General features: G+C 35.7%; 1 long non-coding RNA gene and 1 pseudogene across 1 annotated transcript; one reads left to right on the forward strand and one right to left on the reverse strand.

The window, feature by feature from the left end:
- Window positions 1–10,644: 10,644 nt before the first annotated feature.
- On the forward strand, window positions 10,645–13,383 carry LOC141427054 (uncharacterized). Its single transcript, XR_012451297.1, has 2 exons — window positions 10,645–10,962; window positions 11,072–13,383. It is a non-coding gene; the product is annotated as an uncharacterized lncRNA (long non-coding RNA).
- A 12,302-nt stretch (window positions 13,384–25,685) lies between these two features.
- Window positions 25,686–26,787, reverse strand: LOC141427055 (retinol dehydrogenase 11 pseudogene; annotated as a pseudogene).
- Between the last annotated feature and the right edge of the window lie 1,074 nt (window positions 26,788–27,861).

Here is a 27,861-nt window from a genome sequence, read left to right on the forward strand (position 1 = left end):
ATCGCTTGAGAATGCAGGAGTTATCTTGATAGCATAATAATATGAAAAATTGAGGAAGCGGGAAGCGGTGGTGTGAAAGTGTGCGGGGTGCTTTGCGGCTTGCGGGCGGCACGCGCCGCGCTGCCGGGCGAACGCCGAGATCCGTACGAGTAGCATCTGATTTTACATACAATGTATGTAGTTTTCGTGTGTCAGAATCCATCTTCTTAGTAGGATTAGTATTATAGTGCCTCGGCGACCGAGCTCCGCTCTGGCTAAAAATCGGTAACCAGCGTTTTCCTAGGGATAAGACCAAGTTAGATCGATTTTTCATCCCCGAAACCCACCAAATTTCACCGAAATCGTTGGAGCCGTTTCCGAGAGATTCTGGTTATATACAAGAATACAACAGACAATAACAACAACAAGTCTAGCTCGCTTAAAAGTATTAGATAATAACATTTATTATATCTTTTACTCGTACCTACAATTTTCTAACTGGCCCTGTTTATTTTTGAGTCAAATCTTGCACGTTGATTTTGAACCCACTTCCAGTGGTCGGATTGACTTGAAATTTGGTACCTAGGTACTCATAATATTATATAGGCTGGAAAACAATGCAACTACAGTAAATAAACAGTACAAGTCAATAAACCAGTTAGCAAAAAGGTTTAATAAAAAATGATTTTTTGAACAAATACTTATTTTATACCTAAATACTAGCTGCTGCCCGCGACTCCGTTCGCGTAGAATTCGTTTATCGCTATCTCGTGGGAACTATGCAATTTTCCGGGATAAAACTATCCTATGCCCTTTCCCGAGACTCGAGCTATCTGTATACCGAATTTCATCTAAATCGCTTCAGCGCTTTAGACGTGATAAGGTATAAAAAACAAACAAACAGACTTTCAAACTTTCGCACCTATAATATTAGTGGGATTCGAAGAGATTAACTTCGATATGCATCAGAAAGTAGGTACATTATAGGTAACAGACAGAAACGATTGCAAGCGATTTCAAATTAATGACGCGTTACAATTAAACAGGGAAGTTAATTGGCAGCGGGGTATCCCTCTCGCCAGCGACAGCGCCGGGCTGACATATTGCTCTAAACAGAGACCGCGATCCCCACATTTATATTCCGGACCCGCCGCTCGAACCCAGATAATGCTTTTACAATAACGATCTCAAGATGACGACGAATTCGATTTCAATACGGAATACCGTTTTCTTATACGCTTATTTATTATGTAAATTCTATTACCGTCCCAACCAACGTTTGAATTTTAAACTTAAAGGCCACAATGGAAAAATTACTTATGAATCGCCCCGACGCATTTGATAGTCCACGGAGATAGTTATACAAATTTCGATTTGCCTTTTTAATGTTCACCTTAAATTCTCAGAAGGAATAGCCCTCGTTTCCTCAAAATTGGTTTTAGAATAGGATAACAGGTCAGTAACGACCGAAGTAGGTAAATTTACGATAGCCATTATTCTGCGGGCTAAACATTTTTCAGCATTTTCGTTTCGGTAACCTACTATCTACTTCTAGGTAGGTACGTTAGGTGAGTGCCTAATCGGCCTATAAGGTGAAATAATTGGGAATTAATGGCGTTTTCTTAGAACGTTAGTTGTCTATATTAGTAGTTTACTTTACGAGTAAACTCGTACCTCAGGTTTTTTCAAAGTAGTGACGCTATACAGCGACCTCCATAAATAAATTAACGCTGTAGCTAATTATAACTATTTATTTCAATTATCTTATCACAATATCTTTCCTTATACCTACCTAACTAAATAATGGCAAAACATTATCTTGTTATACTACGAAAATTGAAATACCTAGTACTCAATTGTAATTAAGTATATATTTTGGCTTTCTGCCAAGTTTCTTGCGGCGCATTCTTCTTGGCAATGGTGGTCTTTCCGAAAGCGTAGAACCCTTCTGCGGTCTACTTACATAACAACGTTTTGATCTTTGATCGAAGAAATTTAAGTATGACCCATATTATACCTACTGCCCTCTTAAGGCAAAAAGCAATAATGAGTAGGTACCTAAAAAAACGAGATATTTATACTATCTGACGCAGAATGTATTAATACGAGTACTTACACAATAGTATAAATAACTCAAAGGTGATTTTTAAGACATTGCCTTTTGCTCTAAGAGGGCAGTAAATAGGTACAGAACCACAATTAATCACAATTTACTAGCATTTTTAATCACCAAAAATATAATGAAGCTTTTCTCAAACCACAGCAAACGCGAGAAATAACGCTAAAGCATCGATTGAACACCCCGCATCGTAACCGTAGAATACTTTTTGCTTGCTTAAGTGCAGCAATGCCGCGCCAAAATCGTGCAATTCCGCTGTCTCCCGGCAGATGGTGAAAGCAAATTGCACCGCACCTTGCGGGCGTGCCCAGTTTCCCACGAAGCCGACGACCCGGACTTAGCTACCGGGAAATCCTGGAATCATAAATAGCAGACCTGCTTATGAAAACGTTTAGCTGCGCATTAGCTTTGTCGTTGTACCCGTTTTAATTGCGTTGCAGACTGAGATTCGAGACAAATTAAATACATGCGGATACTCGTAATCTGAAGATGCAATCTGTGAAGCTGTGGACTTTGTATGAGTTCTACTGGTTCTACGTAAATGAAGCAGAATTTGGAAGTAATTTGGTAGGTTGCTCAAAACTGCTTCTGTCCAGGATTTGACTAGGTATACATACGTACAAAAAAGTTGCCTATGTGGCTTTCAAATTGATCTTCCTAATTTGAAAGTCCGCTTGGGTTGGCTGAAAAACGAGAGGAATCGAAGAATGATGATGAACTTTTCCGTACCTAAATAATATCTGTTTATCTGACAGGAAATCTACGTAGGTACGTACAATTTTAAGCACCATTCAAAATATTTACTGAAACGTTAAAAAATCTTTTAGAAAGGAATTATCTGCCCCCTTGTTTTATCTACTAAATATTCAAGAAAGCGCTCGCGCACCAAAGACGGCGTCCATATTGCGTCAACCCAAAAGTTTTACATTTGGCGACCTCTATAATATCGCACTGGAGGGAATATATCACAAGTATCAAAAGAATAGTACGTCTCAATATGCAATAAAAACGGGTAACGTATGCGACCTCAGATCCTCCCGGATTTCTCGAGAGCACACCTGAACTAGATTACTGTATCCGAGCTATAAAAACCGTACCCTCAATCGTGTCCCCCGAATAAGGGTGAGCTTGAAAAGGACCCCAGGTTATCCATACCTACAACAGACGGAGAACCCAACAGGATTTTCATTCTAATTTACATAAACAGTTTCGCACGGAGTCGTGTCATGTTAGGTGGAAACAAGGCGTTATAAAAAATCGTGTGAGCATACTTAAATGAAAAAAGATTTAAACAACAATAAAAGCGACTAGACATCTGTATATTAATTAGTTCTAGCACTCAACCAGATCCCCGATTTTTCTTGAATATTGGTATTTTTATCAACCCGAAAAAGAAACAGATTAAATACCTTTACACTGATAGACAGATAAGGCTCCGAACTCGTAAAACCATTCTTAACGTTAAAGGTTTCAATTGGTCTAAGTTCCGTTTCCACTCTACGATGTATGTAGCTTTAGTAGACATTAATACCCTTGCCGCACTCATTTCAAGTTGTCTGGCTGGAATAACGTCTAAGTCGTAAAGAGAACAAGCTTGACGGCAAACCGACGTCTAGAACAAAATTAACTGCCCCTGGTGCATTTACCTCTGATTAACGAACTGCAAGAATCGTCGATCTCGTTGACATGTCTCACCTGACCTACATTACGACGAAGACAAGGTTTATTACGTTCCAAGGAGTAGTAAGTTGAGCCTCTACATCAGGGGTAGATACATCATTTACTTCCAGTTTTATTACAGGGATTTATTTAGACATCCATCTCGTTATCCATGTCCTAAGATAACAAACATTAACTTTGTCCGAGTATAACGAGCATTATTTATTTGGAAGATGTTATCATCCATCCTATTTATTAAAGGTATATACTTAACTGAATAATTATCTTGCTAAGCTTGAGGTAACGAATAATTAAAAAGAACGTAATAAGATTACTCTGGAAGAGTTCTCAAGAGATTAGATCCCTAACATTAAAAGCCGATCTGATTTATTGCGGTTTTAATTTCTATACCTACACTGAATGGTCTTAAATTCAATGTAAAAATTTGAATATAATTAGTTAAGGCGAATTCTGGTCTCGTTCCTAAGCTATGTCATAAAAGGAAGTAAAAAAATAAAAAAATATATTTATAAGATATTTAAGGTTTTTGCACGAAGCATTAATGAGCTTGTGCATGAATTGCATGATGGTGTTATCTTGCCCTTGAATAGGTAGGTTCATAAACCTGTGAGCAAATTTTTGATCAAAAATATCTGAACACGACTCTATTGTTGACGGCGTAGAAGCGTGTTCAGATATTTTTGATAACAAGCTTATGACCCCGACTGTAGATATTTCCTTAATATCTTCTTTCGATTTTCCATCTACTTGATTTTAATTCTAATAGAATAATCAGATTCTATAATACCACCGATCCCTATAAGTGTCCATTTGTCACTTATTCGGTAATTGATTTATTGTTTAAAAGGTAGGCTGTACATGATGGATGTTGTATTTGTAGATATAGCAATCAGCAAATTTAGGTTCATTGATGATAAATATTCAGGATTAGCAGAATGTACGCTTTTCAGGCTCTAATGGATTTGTTTGTGGTTTCGTGGTAACGAGGAATGCAAACACCATCAGGTATATCAAAATGTGGCAGTAATCAGCAAATTGATCACTATGCAAAAATTGCACGATTGATATTAAAATATGTTACAATAATTATAAATGAAAATGTCAAAGGTCAAAATAATCTTAGTCAAACGACATAGTTAGACACTTTCGCGGTATTTTTAAGTAAATGAAAAAGCAACCTATCAAAAGAAATGTTGACGAAACATGCAAGGGGATGCTGTGTTCTTCGTTTGGCGGGTTGGCGGGGAACGTGAAAATATCAGTGACTTTTACGCGTCTTCGTCGCATTTTCGCACGACACGTTGATGCCGGAATAAAACACACGTCCGTATATTGTATTTTTCGGATACATCCCCCGAATATAAAACAAAAAGGCGAACGGCTTGTTACGTAGCGTGTCTACGGAGCGTATTATAGCTGTACTTAGCTGTTTGCATGTGACGGTATCGTGTAATAAAGTTGGCCCGCCCTCGTTCTGGGCGCTTAATATTAAAAGCTCACCTCGCATGCTTACCTATACGCTACGTACGTCCTTTGCAATCTTTCTGTTGTTACCACGACCTGAATCCGCTTTTGTCCCATATGAAAAGAAGCGGGGCCAGAAAGCGAGTGTGTGCGTGAATAATTGAGAAGCGGCGCTCCCGTCTTGCGCTGAGAAATCTTAACAAAACTCATTGGAAAGTGCGCCGCTCCAGGCGCACGTGCGCTGCACTGTTTCATATGGGTGTAAAAACTAACACAAATTATATGAGCTTTTTATTTGACGATTTTTTTAGTGATGTACCTACATAAAGGACTCTATTATAAATATAACGCCTACAATAGTGTCATCAAGGATCTCTATTTTTAAAACGGCTATTTTAACTATAGTAGATAGGCTAGGTACGGTATAGATATAATATTTGACAGAGATAACTAACCTGAATAAAATTAAATATTAAAATCTAAGAAAAAAAATATAATCTGCTCTTATTAGGTACTTACTAAACATGTTTTCAAAATTTTGTTTGTTTGTTTTCGGTAACGTTATGCTCTATCATAGAGCACAAAACATTTAATAAGTACCTACCTAGAATATAACAATTAAATAATTGCAAAAAAAAAGCTAAGAGTAAATCGAGTTAAGGATTCTTAAGTACTTCTTCATCATAATCATATCAGCTGCAGGACGTCCACTGTTCGACATAGGCCTCCCCCAAGTAAAAAAATAAATTTCTGAATAGTGGCCGCTTATCTTAAAAAGAATGCAATGTCTTCAAATGACAGTCCGAGAGGTACTTAAACCTTTGTTTTAAAAAAATCTCGGGACTTAATCACGAAACTTTTATTGCTAAGACTACCTCGACGTTTCGACGAGATCATTAAACTCGTGACTCGAGAAATATTAGTCGAATGAGAATCCCGTAAGTTTAAAACATTGTAACCTTTGTTTTAGTCTGAAATGATAACAATTCCGCAAAATATTTATACGAAATTTATATTTTGTTACGAACTTAATCAATTAAAATTTTAAGTCATCAATTTGTGACTGTGAACGGACATTTTCATTTATTTACCCAATGGGCAGTGCCAATAATAGTGCCATCGCCATGTAGAGTAAACACAATCGCACCATCGCATCCGTTCCTAGAAACATTTTCTAATAGGAAATGGCTAGAAAAGTACAACATTTGTCTACTTATATACGAGTAGGTACTTAAGTTCTTACATTGTCAAGTGCCACACAATTGCAATTGTAATTTCTATCTGTGAATTGAATGCAAGTAAGTCGTTTTTTTTTCAAACATTAGCTGAAAAGTGGATTGGGCCCGCGTGGGAACTATGGCCCAAGCCCTCTTGTTCTGAGAGGAGGCCTGTGCCCAGCAGTGGGACGTATATAGGCTGGGATGAAGGATGAAGCTGAAAAGTACCTATTAAAGGTTATCGGAAAAAACTAATACTTAATGAATATCTCTAGGTGCGTAGTAAATAGTATCTAATCTACGTACGATACACTATTATTAAATAAAATACCTAAAATTATTAACGAGCCCGAGCGCTGTTCAATGAACAATTTATAAACCATCTATCTATTCGGCGTCTAATTTGGTGATCAGCGGAACATTGAATTAAGTATTTATTGAAACGGACATTATTACGCCCATTCCTATAGACTCGCTTATATTTGAAGACTTATACTCTGGTTGAAGTTTTTTTTTTGGATTTTAATTAGGCAAATTCAATAATATACACAAGGAGAATTTAAATGTTTCTTTTTTTTTTTAATTATGTAGCTTATACTTTACTGTAAGTTCAAAAAAGATAACGTAAAGAAGAGTTCAGCTAAAGCTTTAATTTTCTTCTTGCTTAAATATCAACATATTTATGTAAGTACCTAACTTACGAGTCCATAAAACGCGCAACACTTACTTAAACTTTCGAAAACAGAAGAGCCATACGTAATCACGTAATTTATTGACATTCTTTGAACGTCTTGTCTAATCTCGTATACATTATACTTAACCACGCTTCACCCACAGCTTCGCACGTGTGTTCCATCAGATCCAGCTGTAAAATTGAAATTGCAGGATTTTAGTATATTCCCAAGGGAATTCCCAAAAAAATCATCGTGGATTTCATTAACATTTGCATTATAAGATACCCGCGCCAAATTTCGTGTTTTTAATCCTAGTCTTTATATTCCAAGATTTTATTCCAATCCCGTAAGAATACCGGGATAAAAGGAAGCCTAGGTGTTAATTCTAGACGTCCAGCTTATCAAATATTATCCGTCCAGCCGTTTTAGCGTGAAGGAGTAAACCTATAGGTATATTATATTTACTCACACCTACCTAAAGGTTTACATTTATTATAATAGTCGTGTACTGTACACCATATTCTGCGCACCAGTCTTAAACGGTACAGTTGGTGTTAAAAAGAATAACGCGATAAGTTGTAGTTTAGAACCCTAAAGGTGTAATCGGACACAATAGTATAGGAGCTAGCTTAACCGTGAGAAACTTCACGGTTAAAGCTATCGGGTGCAACACGTTTTGCACCTGGCCGTTTCTGCCGCAAGTACATCGATTCCTTTCCGTATTTTTAATAGATAATGATGTAAAATACGTTGCTGACGTTGCTGTTGCCGACATAAACAAGCATAATTATATAGGTGTTAAAGGAAGTAACAGGTTTATTCTGTTAATTTAGGAAACGTTTTTGCTTTTGGCAAAGATTGTCTTACCTGATACGTACTTTTACTTATAATTTTTGTAGGTTATGGAAAGTTCTACTAAACCGGAAGCATAACGTCTAGAAAACAATAATAAGCATTTCAACTTTTGGTCTTTGTATCATCAATCAAAAATATTATATGATTGCCATGAGTATGCTGCGGCTTTGTCTGCGCACAATAAAAAATTGTGGTAAAGCTAATTAATCTATATCTCTAAAGCTTGGGTAAAGCCTTTGCTACAACCAGCAACCGTGTTTAGCTGTTATAATTAGTTATCTAAATTAATGTCGAATTAGAGGGGTTTGTCGAATTTTATTCTGTAATTTTACGTGTAATTTTTTTACATTTCCAGTTTTTTCGGAAAGACCATCATTGCTAAGAAGAATGTTTAAGAAAACAAAGTTTAGGAAATATAATGAAAAGAAAAGTTAAAATACGCAGTGTCTCTATTGCTACATATGTATGAGGTTAGCACATGTCTTTTGAAGCTGCAAACTTGAATATATGTACGCTACTGCTTTGCGTTTTTCATGTATCCTACCTACGACAAGACCCGTCTATTAGTTTTCCGTTGGTAAGGAAAATAATACAGTCAGACGATGATTGCTATTTTTTTAATACTTTCTCTACATTGCCAGTTTGAAATAAAAATAAAATTGTTATAATATCTCTAATAATCTACGAAAACATCAACAAGACATTCATGGTTAATTAAATTTGGATTAAACATTTTCCGGCCAAGCAAACGAACGGGGTCCACTTTGAAGTAATGAGTACTTGTTTTTTTTCCTTGACTAAATTAAAGGTCTCATTATTTTAACCTGAGCACGTTCGGTACCGCGGTAGAGGGAGGGCTGAAAAGATCTTTTGTTCTGCAGCAAAACACTTGGGGTAAGTCAATCGCCTAGCGAGCCCGTTAAGCTTTGTGAGCTTCGCAAATTAATGACTTCAACTCATAAGCACACTGGGTTTATGTAGCTCTGTTTACATTACACCCTCTTTGATTTTTACTTAGCTTGCCATGTGTATAGACCTACTTACACATTTGGTGTCACGAAAGTTTACCTTTACTTTACCACAGCCAAGCAATTCAAATAGGTATTTATAACTGCTTGGCTGTAAATAAAATTTATTTAAATCATTTTAAAATTATACCAATCAAATCAAATTAAATTAAACTAAACAATGTTAAATTAAATTATATTATCTCCCAATTACAAATCAAATCAGAAAATAACTTACTGTAATAAAATAATGCCAAATTAAATAAATAAAGTAAAAATTAATTATATCCCGCTTTTAGCCTAGACTTACCCCCTTATTCATAAACGACAATCAAACCTATTTTAGTTAAAATGTCGCTAAAATTCGTTTGTCCTTATCTGTCACTTCGACATTTGTATTTGTTAGAAAGGGACAAAGCATTTGTTAGTTAACATAGGCTTGTTAAGTTTTATGAATAAGGGGGTTAGACTTTAGGCTTTAGATTAAAAGAAATATATTCGAAATTCAAACGCAGAATAGACGCTGCATTGTGAAAAAAACAATTGAAGGGTGATATATCAAATGTTTTTCTTTTCTGTAAATTATGTGTTATTTTAAGTTTGATGTCGAAATAAAGTTATGTCTATGTCTATGTCATCTAATAGAACGGATAATCTTTAGCTACGTTTATTTACTTTTCGTGAGTTTTGGTTATTACTAGAGAGTAGTAAAACATTTTAATTTTCTGATGGAAACTCTAAGACATAAAAAGACAATGAACATGAAAACATAAGTGACATGGGGCATGTGTGACGTAGGACACGTTACACCGTTAAATGGCCGTTACAACTGTTTCTCTATTAGAAGAGGACGGCTGAGGCTGCTTTTGTTCAGTGTTGCGATTCTGTCAAAATAGTGTCAATCCATTGTCATTTTTATATAAAAAAAATTGGAAGCAAATAGAACATAATTTTGCCCAGAATCGCTATCCTACTAAGTATTATTTTATGTGAAAGTTTGGAATTTAAAATATTCGGATGTTTGTTTTTTTGATATTCTATCACGCGAAACGGCTTAGGCGCTTGCGCAGAGCAGAGTTACTTACATACAAAGTAAAGGTAAGTCAGGGTTAAGCAGTGTCAAAATGTTTGAAACTGTCATCCCTACCTAGGGTTAATGATTGAATTTATTAACCCTAGACCGTACTAGCCGTCTTAAGTGGATTCGATTAGATTTGGCACACAGATGGCTCATAACATATAGAATACTATTAATACAGTTATCCCGGAAAATTGCATAGTTGGGATAGCGATAAACGAATCCTTCGCAGATGAAGTCGCGGGCGATAGGTAGTTGAAAATGAAGTTAGCATAATTTCATAAACGTACCTATTTATTATTCCCACTAAACTGATTTACATGACAATGACTTCTTACCGTGCGAAAGTTGAAGCAACTTACGAACCCTCTTAAAATCCTATGATTATCGCGTAGTACAATCCCATTTCAGTTACGAGCATTGCGCAGTTCCCACCGGGCAAGGTTTCTCCCCTAAGCAAGTACAGGTAAACACAGATAGACGGAAAGACGATCGAGGGGTCGAAATCAATGCGTACAAAAGAAAGGGAGGCATTGTGTGCGCTAACGCAAGGAAAGGAGAGCCCACGTGCGCACGCGCTCCCACGGTCACTCGGGAATCGGGGAGGGATTTTGGGACCCATATATAAGGGTGTCCGCCTTGGAACAAATCACTTCGGAATTGGCACAGCTATAGTCGACATTTTCGGGGTCCGACTTTCCATCGGACCCCTGAAAGTTACGGTACTTTGCAATATCACTGAAGTAAACAAACTTATTCACAATCAGTTGAAATTTGTAGCAAAGTGGAAGTTAATATTTTTCTTTCAATAACGTAAACACTGACAGTTCGATGCAATTTTATCTTTTACGCTACTGCACAGAAAGGGTGATTCGAGAAATTCTAAATGGTAAGCAAAAATTGTCTCTTTATTGTGCCCACTACATAGTAATATTTTAAAATTATATCATTTCTGTATCTTTTCTATCGTTCTTTAATTTGTATTTATTTTGTTATAGATGGTGCAGCATGAAATCTTTTACTGTCCAACAGCAGTAGGACTGCAATAAGCAAGTTCAAAGACGTTGGTGCAGAGAAAGAAAAAGTAAATACACCATTTTATTGCGAAAATGGGCTCAACGCAACACCAAGGCTGAAATAAGGTGAATAAATCACTTTTACACGTATTCAGATTTAACAGAGATGGAATTGTCACAGTAGGTACCTCTAAGAGTAGATACTTGTAAAGTTAGAATGGAGCTTAGGATAGATTATCAGGTTACCTTAGTTAGGTTATGTAGGCGTATTTAGATAATAGGTTGCTGTTTTTTTTTATTTTGATTAGAGGGAGTAGGTCATGTAGGTGTTCTGACTTCTTTTACGAAACGATTTTTTTTAAATGCCTTAATGTTCGGTGCACATTGTTGTGTTTTCAAGTTTTGTTAAGTTCAAGTTTTTGTTCTACTCATTAGTTATTGAGCGGCTCATTGTTGCGTTTAATTTTGTTTCACTGTTACTAAACATTGTTATCAGTTAATTGTTTTACAGTTAAGTTTTCGATCACGAACATATTTTTCTGTTGTCTGCAGCTATTTCTAAAGTACTTACCTATCATTTCCATTAAGCTAAATCGTGTTTGTTAAAGTTTTGTAATTGGTTATTAATCCTGAGTTTGAAGTTGTTACGGTTTTTCATCAGTTTCGTTGTAATAATCAATTTAAAAGTTTTGGTTGATTTTCACGTACTTAGGTATTTAACTGTTTCAATTAACACTAAACATAATTGTTCATGTGCTTCACCCATATTGCTATTAAATCCCAAGTAGATAAAATAAATTCAGCAATTAAATGAGGATAAAGTATTTCGATCACGTATTAATTGTTTGAAGGAATTTGTTCAAGTTTTTGTTTTAAATTGTTGATTTTTTGTTTGAACACATAAATTAGCAGCCAGCGGGCCTGGCTGCATTTTCGTCGTTTGTTTCAATCATCGTAACTGATAAACAGTTGATCTGTAACTTTATGATTTCATTTCTGTTATTTACTTTTTAAATCGGTGTTACTTTTGTGTTATAATAGTTGAGTTTTTGTTTTGTTACACCAAAATTCCTGTTTAAACCAATTGTTTATCGACTCCACAATTCAATTTAGCTGCATGAAACTCGTTGAATTTTTGTTTTATCGTTATTAAGTCAGTAATAACTTGACTTGCTGTTTTCGTTAATTACATCTTTGTTGATTTAACTGTTAAAATAAAAAAGTTGAATTTTTGTTTTGCTCTGAAAACCGTTTAACGCCCTTCATCGATTTAAATTAAAGTTCTGTTTACTTTTATCACTATTGGCTACTGAGAAAAAGAAAAGGTTCTTTATTGTCAATGTCATCTAAAGAACCCTATTCCCGTAAAGAAGAAACAAACAGTCTTCTATTTCTTGTTTCTTACCGGTTGTCGCCTTTGTTAATCAACTTGTTATTATTTGTTCGAAACAATCACGATGTGCCTTAACTCATGTGCCTGTTGTTGTTTCCCTGTATTTGCACGATTGTTTTAATTTCTTCCGTCAAGGTTTTTCCTTTATACGAAAAATCTTGTCGGGACAAAGTGTATTGACGTAAAGATACTCACTTAATTCTTGGTGGAATTAAATATAATCATTACAAAAACGTCTTACACACCCGTGTCTTGTGCCTAACGATGTTTTTCTCCTCTACCACATGTAACAAAATTTACAATAGTACATTTCTAACGTTTTGTGTGTTCAAAGCAACATTTTTTCCTGTTTTGCCGCGTTTGTACGTACATCGTACGTAAATAAAAATAGCATTCCACAAACTACCGCTGATCCTGAATAACGACTACTACAAAGTCATTGTTCGCGAGGATAAAATAATCGTTACGCATCCAAATTGTTACCATTGTTTTCGTTAACCCGCTGATGTTATTGTTGATAATGTTACATAGTTTTAAGCGTTGAATTGTTGTTAAGTTTGGATTGCGATATACCTAATTGTTAATTCATATGGCTGTGTATGTTAATTTTATGTTAAGTTTTCGTTTTAACTGTTCAATTGTTCGTTGTTCTGTTCGCCGCCGACATTAAGGCTACTGAAAGCTGAAAAACCAAAACATTTTGTTAGGTACTTAACTTTAACTTTACTTTAATTTAAGTCTCGTATAAGAATTGCTTTGTATTCTTTGTAAGTTAAAACTGAAGCTTGGAATAAAATTAACTACTAAGTTAAGTGAGTGTATTATGTTATAAGGATTATTTATTAGAGACGCCTGGGAGAATTTGTGTGTGAGTTGTGTGAAATAAAAGAAAAACACTCAACATTTTGTTTTATTCCATTCGTTCACTAGATTCTCCACTTCCTGTGGTTTCCGATCGATCCTCTAGGGTGTTGCTGAGTGGTGAATGCATGAACTGTCCCGTCCTATCAGTTAACTAGGTGTGTACCATCTAATGTATTTAACAACACATCGTTTTCATTATATGGTCTCATTTTTTATTTTTTTCTGAAGTTAATTTTGCGTTCGTAAAGTTAGTACGGAGGGCTATTCGATGAGAAGAATTTTTCAGCGTCCTTTTATAAAGCTTTTTGGTTAACACATTAAACGTCATTCCTATTCAAATACTTGGTTAATAATAGTAGTTTTATCCATTTTTGTGTAATTAAGTGCATTAATTGTAAATTATTCTATTATTTTTTCTAGTTATTTTTATTTTATTTATTTGGAATACACACCGTCATACTAGCTCATGAACGAATAATAAAATGTGGTTAAACATTGACAAAACAGTGTTCACATTATAAATAAAAAAATAAAAAAACAGCCTCCCAGCTGAATATGACAGACGCGTTTTGTATAAAACTATTTATGAAATATTTTCCAATACACAGTTATTAGAATAAAATTTTACTGACTATGGCGGTATGACCTAGACGCGTTTTCCAGAGACTGGCCAGACAAGTACCGACAGGACTAGTTGCAAATCCTGAGGAGAGGCCTTTGCCCAGCATAGGACATTACAGGCTATTAAAAAAATGCTAATTAATATAATTATCTTCGAATCTTCATGCAGTACCAACTGACGACAAGAAGTGATAAAAAACAACTTACATGGGCCCAGCAGCATATCATATACAAGGTGTTAATTAAATAATTGAAAACCGGAAAGTAGTTTGCTCAGAATCGACAGTAGAATTGATTACACTATGTTTTAAATTAGGTTGTGTTTGTGTTTTTAAGCCCCATTTTTATTGCGCCCAGTCTAAAAGTTACGACTGCAACAGGCGCCAATCAAATATTTTAGCGAGGTTGCATACTATTTCGATAATTTAAAACTGGCCGTTTTGCTGTCAGTGTGAGTGAGTGTGATTTCCTTCTAAAATATTATGAGCGAAGAGTTAGAAATGACGTAGAATTACTGACTTAGCAAACACGAATATCTTTTAAAATAATGAAGGTATTCAAAACTGACTTAAAAATGAAAAAAATATTTTTGGGGTGTCTGAGGTTTTCAGTTATTTAATTAACACCTTGTATAGGCCAAGATGATGATAATTGTTAAATAGTTAATGTCATCGCTATAGCTTTGGAGACTCTCCAACTGTAACACTATCAGGTAAGTTTACCTAAGGTGTTTGGTTTCTGCGGAAACGTGTGGCTACAAAACATTGCGTTGGCCCGCACTCGGATACACAGATGTAATGAAGATAGTTTTAGGAACGAAAACAAGAAGTTCCCTTGATGCAATCTCGCCGGTTGCTGTCGTCTTAATTGCTTAACTTTAACTAGTGCCTCTTCCTGTCTTAGATTCGTTTTAAGTTCATGCATACTTCACCCCGTACAAGATAGCGGCGCTATTCGTGCTCGCCATTTAATGGCAACAGCATCTGGGGGCCAATTCTGAGTTTTGCGCCAACATTGAATACGATTGTGCTATCTAAAATTGTTTTAACAGTGCTACGATATACATGGTATTGCGCTGTTAAGTTTTATCGACGAGTTTGTTAACGTGCTCTAGTGTAACAATAATTGTGTATTATGAAACTAAAGGTGTTTTGAACATAGCTGATTCGAATTGGTACAGTCGGCTCCCTAACATAAGTGTATCCACTTTTCTGTGTAACTAGTATGAAAAAGGATAAAAAAGTTAGGGAACCGACCGTACTAAAACTAACATTATTATTTCATAATATTCAGACTCAAAACAATTAAGCCTTTTGAATTAGTGTAGTGCTAGAATAGTGACTAGTGATAAGAATGTTTGCAGTGCACAAAAGAACACATGAACATAGTGTCTTCCCCTTAAGAAACTAAGAACTGCCAATAGTCATTTTCTTAAATTAAATTCTGATAAGATAGTTTAAGTTAAAGATAAATTGCGTATTAGCCTAGATAGGCTAGATTGTAATGTAATAAAGCACTTTAGCGCCCTGTATCTTTCCACCCAGAACGGCTGAACGGGTGTTGATGCAAAATTTACTAATCTGTCGAGAAAATCTCCGGCCAGGTTATAGGCTATATTTCATATTTATTAATTTCTCAGAAATGGTTGCCTGGAAGAGATCGCTTTTTAGCATTAAGACCGCCTATTGTCTACCTGATTTTTTTTGTAATGTCTGTACTGCTTTTGGTGATCAATAAAGAATATTTGTATTGTATTGTATATATAAAATAAATAAAGATAAGTACATAAGTTAGTACTCGTAGTTTTTATGTTAGTTTTTAATTAAAATTTTATAAAACGCCTTGATGCTAAAATTACTTCCTTACTTATATTTTGCATGTGATAAGATATTTAAGTTTGATTGATAAACCCTTCTACATCTACACCTGAAACACAGGAATTTCCTAGTTTAGGGTAATGTGTTTTATTTGTCCCTTTTAATAAGTGTAGTTTGTTAAAATTGTATTTTATGAAAGATAAATAAAGATTTGAAGCCGTGGTGGCCTAGTGGTTTGACCTATCACCTCTCAAACAGAGGGTCGTGGGTTCAAACCCCGGCTCGCACCTCTGAGTTTTTCGAAATTAATGTGCGGAATTACATTTGAAATTTACCACGAGCTTTGCGGTGAAGGAAAACATCGTGAGGAAACCTGCACAAACCTGCGAAGCAATTCAATGGTGCGTGCGAAGTTCCCAATCCGCACTGAGCCCGCGTGGGAACTATGGCTCAAGCCCTCTTGTTCTGAGAGGAGGCCTGTGCCCAGCAGTGGGACGTATATAGGCTGGGATGATGATGATGATGAAATAAAGATTATTATTATTATTATTATTACCTATATAAAATTCAACCCTTTAAAAGGGGGTTTAGGTTGGGTTAGGTTATGACGCTTCTTAGGAAGGAGGTGCAGACTTTTTTTCAAGTGTGCTACGACTATCGAGTACCCTCCTAAACTTACAGATGACGCTGAAATTAATACCTAAGTTGTGCTTATTCAGCCATGGAGGAAGGATTTAGCCGAATTAACTCTAAATTTAGAAGACGGGGTACGTATATCGATAAATTTAATTGAATAATTGATTTAATCTATATACATAAAAGGCAAACCTCAACCTCAACGCACAGCCCAAACCGCTGGGCCTAGAAACTTGAAATTTGGAATATAATATGTTCCTTAATAGACGCGCACTAAGAAAGGATTTTTCGAAACTCCCAAGGAATACGCGGGGAATAAACGGGACTTATATTTTCACTTCAAAATGACCCTATTTCCGTAACCATAGACAGATAGATAAAAAACTTTAGTCACAAATATATGTATTATGCCATGACAATTGTACAAAAACAAACAATTAAAGTTGTTACATATAAAATAAGTACATACTTACTCGTAATAAATTATTAGCAACTTTTTCTTCGAAAAAATGTAAATCGACCTAAAGAGTTATATCTATCACGCCCCGCGGGAACTTTGCGATTTTCTGAGATAAAAGAAGCCTGTTTCAATAGGATTTACTTATTCTTATCTCGCGGGAATTATTTTATAGCTAACTACATCGCGTACGAATTTGCGGTCAAAAGCAACACGTGGGCACTTTAGTGTTTACTGAATTCTACCCCTGAATATGTGAAACAGCAGTTCAAAGTTTGTATGAATTATGATTTAGGTTTATTTTTTAATTCGATAATTTGCTATTTGTCTGAGACAACGTCTACCTAAGTATATCTGTATTTCTATAATAATCCCCCGAAAAATCAATCAAAACACGAAACAAATATTCGTAGAAAGTAAATCTATACATGTACTCAAATTTAACGCGAGTGAAGCCGCGGGACAAAGCCAGTAGTGAATAAAAATGTGAAATTTGTGCGTTTGTCTCTACTAACTCTCCCATCTTAATAACTGGCATTCTACTACAGTTCCTTTTGTGCGGCGGTGATTGCTTTCCATCAGATGACCCACTTGTTCTTGTCTTCCTGAACGATTTTTTAAAACAATTTCAGTAATAGAAAGTTACATAATTTTTTACACCAAATAAATTGATTCTATTCGCGGATTTAGACGAAGTTGTGGGCAACAGCTAGTAATGTAATGAGATGATGATGATGAGATTGTTACCTAATGATTCGCCGACTATTTTTAGGCAGATTATTGATTGACAGACAACGTTTCGCCGAGTAACGGTACGCCGATGAATTTGTACGCAGATGTATTGTTTCGCAGACTAACGTTTCATAACTCAACCTTTAGCAGACTATTTACTTGGCATATGAGTCAGTAAGCCGAACAACTATTTACAGAAATTCGTTTAGCCTATTAATCACTACACATTTTGCACATTTGGTCGAACAACATTTCGCTTTTATAACGGTGCGCATATCAACTTTTCGCATCTTTTCGTTTCGCATGGGGAATGGCATTCAATACCGCGAATATGTGTGGATTACACTATGGCGTTATTGGCATTTTTACACGCCGTGCTGACCGCGCATTCTTTATGATTTTCTTATGTACCCTCACAAGTTTTAAACATATTATAACGCAAGTAATAAACGTATTTTTGACCATCATTTGTATTTATTTTGTATTGGAGTCTAAACAAACAATGTCGCGATGCTAGCAGTACGGTTCTGGCACTTCGCCGGCCGCTGCCGCGGCACGCTCGCTTCGCTCGCTCGGCTCGTGCGTTGTTGGTCGCAATTCTACCTAACACTCCTCCTCGCTGACGCTCGTCGTCGCACCTAACTTCATTTTGATAAAAGCTAGTATATTTATTATAGTCAACTCAGTAAAATCCTACCTGTCGTTTGGCGATTTTATCTACGCAGATTACGAAACAAAAATCGAATAAACATCAAATCTACTTAACAATATGAATGCCATATGATAACTCTGCTTATTGTGTCTCGACGAACAGTTGTTCGGTTTACTGAAACAATTATGAAACAAACAATCTACTAAATGTAAATCTGCTTCTCCCTATTCTTCCTGCCAACTACTCGGCGATACGAATAATAGGCTTAACGAAATTATACCAAACGTTGCTCAGCCAAAAGAAAAATCTGCCAATAATTGTCTGCGAAACGAAAATCTGCGTAATGAAACTCGGCGAAACAACAGGTCCCCTGATGAGATGTGTACTTACCATTATTTTTGTTTATGTACAAACATAAGTACTTTGTTTTACTCCGTTATAATATCTTTTGACAACATAAATTGGATGATGATGGATGTAAGGGTAATTGTTCTCATGGAAGTGAACTCTTGTAATAAAACTACAAACAATGCGTTTAAGTATTTTATTATCTAAACATTCACGACACATAGAAACCAATATATATTTAACTAATCACTTTAAACTCTCCACTATGTCTTACTATACATTGAGTATTACCTGACGTAGCTACTTACTCCGTATATCTTCCTGTCGAAGTGTCTGCGAACTGAACGGGGATATGCCCCAGGGGTTGCCGTGCTAGCTTTTATTGTTGTTTTATGAACATGTTTCTGGAGATACACGCTTCAATTTGCTAAACATGTGCACAGGTTTAAACATAAATGTAGAAAAGAAAAGCCACGTTAGATTTTACATCTAGGAAGTGAGGTTTTCGCTTTTTTTGATGGGCCACATGGCGCGCTGTGCTGAAGTCGGCTGGCAAGTCATGGCCTGCTCAGCGATGCTTCTGAGGTCAGAAAACTGAGAGACTTCATTGTTCATCAGGGCGCCACGCAGTGCTGTCAAAACCCTTGAACATTGACGGCTCCGCTGTAGCTGCTTCTGTGTCCTTTCTTGCGTAGACATCAAACGTTGCTGATCTTTTTGCACGAGCTGCACCTTCTTCCGCACAAGATTGACGTAAAAATCAAGCTTTTCCTGAACCTTATCCAATGACCAGTAAGCTTTCATGTCTATTAGTATCATTATCATGAAAAGTAAGTACAGACCCCCCAAACCGAACGCAAAATAGTACAAGGTGGGATCTCTGGCAGTATAAAACGGGCAGTCTTCCTGTAGGGTTAAGCAGCTCCAAAAGTATGAAGGGTGGGCACTAAATTCCGGTAAATTAGCCATACTGATAATTTACAGGAATTTTGTGTGCCAATCAAGTGCCAATCTTAGCAAATTCGTTTGAAGTACGTTTGACGTTTTCACTAGTGTCATGACATGAATAATTAGTTGTTTTCTGTGACATAAGAAACAACTCGTTGATGCCTTCTGATATGTAAACTCTTTTGACTTATTAACGGTACTCGACCTCCATTCAACACACAATGTTTTTTTTATTCGACTGGATGGCAAATGAGCAAATGGGTCTCCTGATGGTAAGAGATCACCACCGCCCATAAACATCTGCAACACCAGGGGTATTGCAGACGCGTTGCCAACCTAGAGGCCTAAGATGGGATTCCTCGCGTGCCAGTAATTTCACTGTTTAATGTTTCATAGAAGTGAACCCATATATTAATATATTTTTTAAACTACTGACATATTTACAATATACACAATGATTCAATTTTTTTTTACCTACTATATTTTACATATATTTTATTTACAATTTCGTATGCTAGCAAAAGAGGGCTAACACTACTTTATTTACATTATGTCATATGTCTGACAAGTGATTGACCGAGGATTGACCCCTATTTCACCATGATTTCACCTGATGAAGATTCATTTTTTCATTGCAAAAAATCAAATAGTTTCATTTCTGTTCATTTCGTTTTCTAGATTTTTTTTACCTTACAACGGCAAAACCTACTAGACACTGGCAAAATTGTCCTCCAATGGACAGCGCCATATTTTTCTAAAAAAAAGTCCAGTCACCTGATGAAAAGTGCCGATGAGGCCAAAGGTGTATCTCTGGTTCAGTAACAGCCTACTCACTCTAGCCTTGAAGAGCCCTATAGGTTGTATTTATCCTGAAATACAGTCGTAGCGATGGGAGCGAATATCATTCCTTATAATAGCAGTTCGCATTATGAAAGATGAAGCAAACCGCTTCGTGCAGACGTGCGGACCAATGGAATACTACTACATAAAGGTGAAGAGTGAAGACGCTCTCTCCGCCTGAATGCCCATTGATAAAATGGACTTACCAAACTTACTTATAAATGGTACTTAGTATAGTATAGTAAGTATAGTATTTATTTATTTGCCAGAATTATGGTACCAAAAGATGAATGGTTTTTATCTGCTGTTTTAACATACCTACACCGTATATATTGGTTTTAACTTAGAAACCACTTAAGGAAGATCACAATGCAAGAATCCTGAGCGGGCTAAATGAGTGTTTTCTAAAGAATACGATACCGCAATCATTGGAGCGGGCCGAAGTGGCATCGTTCAGACTGACAATAGCGTATAAAAGTGCACAATACTCCACGAACGCTCCACTTGACGCAATATCGGATTCCCTCGACTGAGTCGAGACACCGCCTTCGCTTCAGAGCCCCAACAAAGAAATAGTGCAACCCCAAACCTAAGTTCTGCCTCGAGCGCGCTGCCTTTGTAAATAGAGCGATGAACCCCGAAACGAGTTAAAGGTAAATCATTTTTAAATTGTCGCTTAAAAGTCATTTGGCATTCTGTTGTGCCAGGATGCCTTAATTTCGATCTATTGGAATTATCTCTTCTTCTCAATCGCTCCCTCACTGCTGCGGATGAATCTTGAATTTGTCCACCGGATGTCGCCATCAGCTGCGTTCAGTCGCTTGATGAAGTGCAGCGCTGACAGTTAAGTCCAGTTATTGGAATTATAATTAGTTTAAAAATATCGGTAACTAGTGATACGCCTCGACTATGCTCCGGTACAGTCAAGTGCAAAAATATGTACTTATATACTCGAACAACTGAAAAGTACGTTATCACGGGCTTTTTACGTCGGGATAAGAGTCTGTGGTACATATTTTTGATAAGTTAGGGAAGTCTATATTTTTGCACTCCACTGTACGGTTAAAAAAAGGTCTCTAATCAAAGGTCCTTTACATTTTTGAGATCCATTTCTCAAAAACTACACCCAAAGCATTGTTGATATATGTATCACAATAAAAACTTTACATGACAAATTATCCCACAGATGGTGAACACCGCATTTAAAGCCGTCGCTTAGTTTAAAATATCTAAGCGTACAGACGGCGGGAAGTAGGTATTTTACACTAAGTATGTAAAGAAGAGCAACGAGAAAATTACTAATACCTTACCCCTCTTCACGCCTAAATCGATGAACCGATTTAGATTAAATTTGGTATAGAGATAGTTTGTGACTTAAGCAAAGAAAAAATAATTTTTTATCCCGAAATTAATTACATAGTTCCCGCGGGATAGTAATAATGATAAATGTTAAATATTTCGTAAATTCCTTCACTTACTCACTTCACTTCACGTTATATTATTATTAGTAATAAATTAATCTAATACATATTATACCTAGTTCTAGTATTTTGATTTATTTCGGGAATTTCGAAAACGGCTCCAACGATTTCGATATAATATGTTATGTGGGGCTATTCGGGGGCGAACCATCGAATATACTCTGTTTAATTTAAGGTTTTTCACTTCTCATGCTCTTAAAATGTTACTTAAGTCTCTGCATATCGGGACTAAAGCTCCTCATTAATCTCTAGGGATGAAAGAATTTTTATTTTAAATTTACGTCGGAAACCCCTAAACAGCCAATCACGGTGAGGAGGACTATCGCCATTTTCAGTGATTTTCTATAGTCAATTTTTAGGGCGTGGAAATAACCTCAAAATGACAACTGTGCAAAAATATTAAAAAAACACAATAGAATTTTGTGAAACACAATGAATGATTATGAATATGAATCTGTGTAATTATATTAAGGATGAATTCATTTTATTATGCATAATGTAATTATTAGTTTTAAAATAGTTTACAATTTTGAAACTGTTGGCTTAATATGCAAGCATTTAAATTCCAAAATGTTAAAATAAATAGAGTATAGCTTAATGTGTTTAAGATGGAGTAATGCTTGTTTACCACCGGAGTACAGCGCGGTCGCCCAGGTATTTAGGCTTAAGCACGATTCAAAGTACTTTTTTAACACCTGACCTGAAGGTTCTGAAGCTACCTGTTCCATCAAATGCTGTTTTAGTTTGCGTATTTTAGCACAAGTTGTGTAGAACGGTCATTGATTCAATAAAAGAAAACTTTAAATTTAACATATGTAAGAGAACTCAAAAGTTTTCGTATTGAGAATTCGACGTTCGACTCGCCTTTACCCGTTTTTCGACATTTTGTGGACGTTTCAAAATTTTTGTAACTTCTGGAGATATTTCATCTAAGCAAAGTTTTGAATATAGAAATGAGATTCTGTGTAGCCGACATGATTTACTACACTTTCGTTAAGCAATACTCTGTGACGCTTTTTCACGAAACTTTAGAAAACATAATTGATTTGCATAGGATCATAACAAAATATTATAATTAAACTTTTGATAGAAAAATAAATTACTGTAATGTAATGTAAAAACTGTAATAAAATTGAATATACATTATAACACCTAACGAAAAAAAAATTTTTTTTTTTTTATCATGGGACACTAGACACCAATTGATTTTTTTCAAAACAGATTCACCTGTCAGAAAAATAAAACTCGTTTCTGTTATGCAGTAAAAGTAAATTTACAAAATATTCCATTGGATTTCTAGTTGGGTACTTACCTTAAGTTTTCTGGGATGATCCATATTATATTTTTTATCGATTGTAGACTTATAATGTACCTCACTCCTGTAGATAGATTTTTTTTTTCACTTGCCGTTTTTTCGTAAAAATAAATTGAAACTTTATTTCGGAAAATCACACGTTTCGTGAGATTAATAGGTTTTCTGCCTTGGTCTGTTTGAATAAAAAAAAGAGGTCGGATTGACAACTGTCAGTTGTTAAATATCGCCGTACGTACGTACGTGTGTGTGTACGTATGTGTCGTATCTATATATAACACTCAGTTTGGGGGCAAGTGATGGGGCACTTTCGATAATCTGAATCGATAAAAAATTAAGTTGATTTACTCACTCATTAACATATCAAAAGATCTAATTCATACTTAACAGAGCTCTGCTATAGGTACTTAGTATTTTTTTTAATTATAATGAAATTAAAGATTTTATTTATTTATTATTGTTGTGTTTCATGATAAATTAACAATATTTTTTCCAAATCAAACTTCGTCGCCTGCTTGTAAAAATCCATTTTAAAAATAGGTACTATGAATGATTGACAAAAGAAATAATTGATGTCAAAGAAACCACTAGATTAAAAAAAAATTAGAAGACATGAAAAAAGTTTTATGATTTTAAAGAGAACTTACTTACGTACTCTTAGTTATTTCGTCTCAAAAGAAGAATTTTATTTTGACAAATAACTCTTTTTAAGTAAAATAATGAATAAACTAATTATGTGAAGCAACATCACTGTTTTATAGGTAGAGTCATTCACGATGACGCGTGCCGTGGTTCTTATTACAATCTCATTAATGTCTAATTTTGTCAAAAACACGCGTCTTCGTGGAAGGCACTAGGTATAGATTGCCCCCAAACTGACCAAACCAAACCAAAATCAATTTTACCACTTTTATGAGCAACCGACGACATGTTCATTATTACGGCTTGGTGCAGATGATTTTAATAGAGGGAGTAGCAAGTTCGTCAAAAGAAAAGGCCCAAAGGAGGAGGCCGTTTTCAGTTTTCTCAAATTGTTTTGTAGATGCCGGCGTTATTTATTAGTATATACAAGACGGCTCTCGGTTTGAACGATGTTTTCTGCGGAGGCTCGGATAGAGTTGAAGGAGGCGAGGTCTAAGTATCTGTAATGGACATCCTGGTTGCCAGTTGCCTCGATGATTTTGTCTCGTGCTGTGGGGCCCCGGCTTTCGTTTCGCCAAAATCACGCGCGCTCCTCTCTCCGCCAAATCCAGCATTACCACCGGTCACCACAACCACTTTATCTTCTAACTGTTCAGTAGTCTTGTTTATGCCTAAAGTGCATCTCACGTATGTTAAGAGGCACATTGTTATTATTTTTGCAGAGACGTTCACACAAATAAATCTAACAATATCACTGTACCTACTTAGCAGTATTCGTTCACGTTGTATAAATACGGTAGGTAGATAGGTACTCAAGTACCTTTTTTATCATATAATTTAGGCGCAGAAAAGACAATTATGACATTGATAAATCCATTAGGTACCTAACACTGTGCTAAAGTCCAATAACTTTTAGATTTTTTACAAAATGACTTGACTACTTCTTCTCGTGACTTGCAATAAATTCTTTACTTATTACTTTAAACTACCATCTGCTTCAGAATAACGAAAACATATTCGGCGAACCACATTCTTTCACATAAAAATTATGAAGCTAAATTTTGGCTTTAGCTTAGTTTAAATCTTTTGTGGTTTGGTAGCACATAATGTTAAAAACTACATTTAACACCTATTCAATAAATACACTATTATTTGACTTAGGCAAAATGCATTTTTAATGTATTTTTAACTATTGATTACAAGTTACGTTTTGGAAAGTGTTTTCAGCTTGCGAGCCGGCGAGCGAGAGACGTCAAGGGAAAAAGCATCATGGCGGCCGCCCGCGCGTAGTGCGGTGCGGCTTCCGGCTAGGGATGAGCCGTGCCAACATTAGAGCTCGCCTACAATCGCCACACTTTAAAATTTATGTTATTTTGAGACAAATGACGTTACAATGCTTTTTTGGCATAGGAGAGGTTAACCATTTTTTGAGACCATTTTGCTATTCAATTAAGAATTTTTGTATTGTACTGTGTTGTTCAATGTAAAGATACATGAAAAATATTAACGCCTTCCCTTTACAAACTGTGAGGTTAGATTAGAGCGGTTATTGCTATGAACTATTTTACAGGAGTTCCATGTAATGGTTTAAATCAGCCCATGAAAATGTAAAAATAATTCTTACTTTTACAACTATTTGACAAAAGAACTGAAAATTTGGAACTTATTTCAAGCTCATTTTCCATTTAGTCTAAATTTTTAAACTTACATAAAAAAAAAACAAAATAATACGTAAGTAATCAAAACGTACACCAAAAAATACCCATAAATATTTATTTATTACGTCAAGTAATGAGTAAGTGTTTGTTTAGGTACCAATTATTTGACAGGAACAGACATAAAATAAAACCAAATTGATAGCTCAAAATATACAACAGATAAAAGAATAAAATACAAAACAGAAAATGGTTAATTAAATTAAGGTGCATAAAATACTAATTATAGTTAATACACAATGCAATAAATAAACTTGAATGAAATATTATCTATTTTAGTTTAACCAATTTCTCAGACACTTCCCAAAGCTTTTTAGCTACTTCTGGGTCTTGAGCTACCAGGTTTGGTTTGCCTTCCCGGCAGTCTCTGAAGTATTGGCCGCTGATGGAAGCTACTTCAGGAGCGACTGCTAGGTGGATAGTAGTCTGAGCTCCTTCCCAAGTATTCTTACAAAACATCTTCAATAAAGGCATGATCATTCTAAATAACGTGTCGTTCTTAGTGATATCCGTCACAATGATTCCAGGATGCAAAGAGTTTACTGTGACACCAGTTCCTTTAAGCCGACGGTCCAATTCAACCGCCGTGAGGATATTACACAGCTTTGTATTACAATAAATGTTTATTTTGCCATAAGTCTTCTCCGTTTCTTTTTCCGCATTTAGATTTTCAAAGTCGATGGAACCACCCTGATGAGCTATCGAGGAGACGTTAATTATACGACTGGGCGCAGAGGATTTTAGTAATGGAAGAAGTGAATTAGTCAGTAAGAACGGTCCGAAATGGTTGCTCTGCATTTCAAGTAGCAGTCCGTCTTCTGTCTTTTTGAATTCTGATGCGAAGGCACCCGCGTTGTTTATGAGGACATCGAGTCGTTTTTCTGTTTTGTTAAAGTTGTCTGCAAATTCTCGAACTGATTTCAAAGATGCAAGGTCCAGATGCCGGTAGTGAACATCCTGGTTGCCGGTGGCTGCGACGATTCTGTCACGTGCCGCCGTCCCCCGTCCTTCGTCTCTACATCCCAGGATCACCCTCGCACCTCGCGCAGCTAAATCTTTTGCCGTCTCATATCCAATACCAGCATTCCCTCCAGATATTACAATTACTTTTCCCACTAAATGCCTACTACTTTTACATATTCCACAAGTCAACTTGTTAAATAGCCATATGCAAGTAACCAAAATCACATTTAAAAGCACGAAAGACCACAACATTATTTCTGAGTGACAAATTGTGATTCAATAACCATTGATAACTTTCAAACGCAATCGAAAGTAACCTCTACCACCGGCTTCAACCAAATGATATTTATCACGTACTACATACACCTAGTCTTGTTTAATCTTATCTAAAATATTTATTCAGACATATAATTTATTTTTAAAGTCTACAATCATAATTTAAACGGTCGCTACGCTGTTCATCTGTCTTTCATAGGGCTATATTTCAAGAGCCGTAATACGAGTAGATAGACAAATTAAATTTATACATTATTAATAAAAATAAGTCCACTTTAAATGTGTAAACACATTTAACAAAAACAAAATAAAAAATTATATGGTCCCAACCAACCAATATCAAATTACCCAATACTGGCCCTATACTACGTAGTAATAGCACGTAATACTTTGCCTATATATGTATATGTACTATCTATGCCTAAACTACAAAGTGCAAAATTTGAACTTCGTATCATGCCGTCCCGCTGACGCTTATATTACTTAAAAGTGAGAGAGACGGAACGATACGAACTTTGATTTTTGAATTTCGTAGTAGCCCCCCTGCTGCTGCGCACGTTTTGCTTTAAAGCAGAGTTTTGCTTGGATAATATACTGGATTTTTATAGATGCGGCCGTAAAAGCATAATTTTAGGTAGGCGTAACTAAATGTAACAGCAGTTAATAATAAAATACCTACAATGAAACAAATATAATATAAGAATGATATTTTTTTTTTAACTAAACAAAATAAAATCAACCTAAACCTATAATATAACCTACAAACAAAGACCTAAACTACAACCTAATGAATAGAATGATATTATATACTTACTTATTTTCATACACGAACACTAAGGGTAGTATAAAATGTGATTTTATAATGAGGCACCGGCCTCAGTACATCGGTAGCCATCAGGAGTGGACCTATTGCTTTTCGGTTTTTTCGGCGGTTTAATTTTATTTAAATGTTGTGAAATAAATTTACATTTTACATGACTCGAAAAATCATTATTGCGTTGCAGAAAATTGGTTAAGTTACCTGCTCAAGGCTATAATATGCTACTAATATTTGCACGCAAAGATCGAATGAAAT

Source organism: Choristoneura fumiferana, chromosome 4 (genome assembly GCF_025370935.1).
Source record: "Choristoneura fumiferana chromosome 4, NRCan_CFum_1, whole genome shotgun sequence".
In the NCBI taxonomy this organism is placed as follows: Eukaryota; Metazoa; Arthropoda; class Insecta; order Lepidoptera; family Tortricidae; genus Choristoneura; species Choristoneura fumiferana.